At 23.6% G+C, this 2,069-nt stretch overlaps 1 protein-coding gene across 1 annotated transcript in view; it reads left to right on the top strand.

Moving 5' to 3' along the window:
* The first annotated feature begins 420 nt into the window (after window positions 1–420).
* The window catches only part of LOC126901535 (uncharacterized), a 7,649-nt gene continuing 6,000 nt past the window's right edge, over window positions 421–2,069 (top strand). Inside the window, exon 1 of the transcript XR_007703057.1 lies at window positions 421–530. The gene's annotated coding sequence lies outside the window, so the exon portion shown is untranslated. The remainder of the gene's footprint in view (window positions 531–2,069) is intronic.

Below are 2,069 nucleotides of genomic sequence, written 5' to 3'. Positions count from 1 at the left end.
ATATCTATTAGTCTTTAAGGTCTATAAAAAAATTACATTTTTGTATTATACAAAATAAAAATAACTTGACAATAAATTTACACGCGCGTAGCGCATGTTTAACTATAACTAAGTACGAATGTAATAATAGTTTTAGTAAAATTTTTTGAAATATTATTTGATTTATAAAAATCTATTAGCTATACAAAAAGTTCCCAAAATTAAGTGTAGAAAAAAAATATATACAGAATGCCCCACTGTGATTTATTAATTTGACTATATAAACTATAATTAAAATTAGTAATCACAGACACTCTACATATATACATATATATATAATTTTAAATTAAGACGGCAATAATACATTTTAACAATTTAATAACCTAGTACAATAATTGGTTATCTTGACTTTTTTCAAAATTTACATTTTCATATTTCCTGATAGAGAGCAATTTTTTCAACTGTTCGATATAATCACTGAGCACAGTCACCCTCTAGAAAATCAAATATTGTAATTTAGAGATGCCTAATATTCAGATTTTAGTACTAAAGTAAGTTATTTGTGTCTATTGAACAATTTCACAAAATAAGGAAATAGCCGTTTATTACATTGATTCTTTCAATTATCGTTTAAGAGAACAGTGGCAAATCCTAAGAACATCGCAACGTTCTCGCTTCTTGAACTATTATCACATACTTAATAAAAAGTATTTTGAATGATAAAATTGGCAAAAAATTGGTTTTAATATCTTTAAGCGACACTCTTTGAAAAAATGTTGTATCCACATCTGATTAAAAGAGACTTAAGGAGTTTTAATTTCCCATAAAAAAGTACATCATTGTATTATTTTGTTAGAAGATTAAATTTGTATATCAATTGTCCTAATATATTTAATTTAATTTTAAAACAATAGGTATGTTGTGCATTATTTAGCTTCGATGTGAGGCTGAGACGGTATTAATTTTACTATGATGATTTTTTTTTTGTGTTTGTTACCACTTTTTCTTAGCTCTCACCGAACCGAAATCTTTCAATAATACGTTAAAAGATCACAAATCGTATCTAGTCGAAAACATAACCCTCAAAAATTGAAAACATTTCCCTTGTTCCCCGTAAATGGGGAAAATATTCAAAAAATTACAAATTTAAAAATCGGTAATTTTCGACATTTTTTCATTTTTTTTTATTGAAAACTGCCATAACTTTTTTAATAATGACCAAATCAATATAATTTTTTTTTTTTAGATACATGAGGTAGTTACCTATTATTCTGTTTATATTTTTATAAATCTAACCCTTTATCTACCCACAGAGGGGATTCAAAATAACAACTTTTTAAAAGTATTCCGGAACTACTGACACTTTTATAGATATCTTAAATTAAAACTAATATAATATACTGCATTATGAAAAAAAAAATTTTCAGATTATATTTCGTCTTCATGGTGAAAATGGCTACCGTATGCTATTTTTGAATTAAAATTGTCGATTTTATATTTTACATTATCAACTTTATATTTCTATAATTTTTTGAAAAATCTATGGATAAATACAATTTTTTTATGAGAAATACTATTTATTTTCATTCGACATACTTTTTTTTTAAATCGGATCATTTTCATTTATACGGGAAGGGTTCAAAACCTAAAAATGTTTATAGAAAAAAGAACTTTTTAAACTTAATTTTCGAAAATGTTCCGAAAATACTGATACTTTTCTATATTTATACTTAAAGCTTATGTAATATACTTAAATATGAAAAAAAAAAATTTCGAACTTTATTTTGTTTTTATGGTGAAAACGACACATCAAAGTTATGAAAAAATACGATTTTTGTAAAAAATTACAATATTAAATTATTAAATATCCATTTCATAATAATTTTAATTGCTATGATAAATTTATTTATTTATTTATATATTACACTTATAAATCATAAAACTTGTAATCAGAATATAAATAAGGAAATAGGACATCATGTTGCTTTTGGAATAAACCACCAATTGTTTTAAATTAAACGCTATCTACAGATTTTCATCGAATTGTTTTTTATAATAGTGATTTTAATCACTGTCAGATTAAATCTATA

The sequence above is a fragment of the Daktulosphaira vitifoliae genome, unplaced genomic scaffold, assembly GCF_025091365.1.
Source record: "Daktulosphaira vitifoliae isolate Bord-2020 unplaced genomic scaffold, ASM2509136v1 Scaffold_3, whole genome shotgun sequence".
Taxonomy (NCBI): Eukaryota; Metazoa; Arthropoda; class Insecta; order Hemiptera; family Phylloxeridae; genus Daktulosphaira; species Daktulosphaira vitifoliae.
The sequence above is the reverse complement of the archived record's forward strand: the minus strand, read 5'-3'. Positions and strand labels throughout refer to the sequence as shown.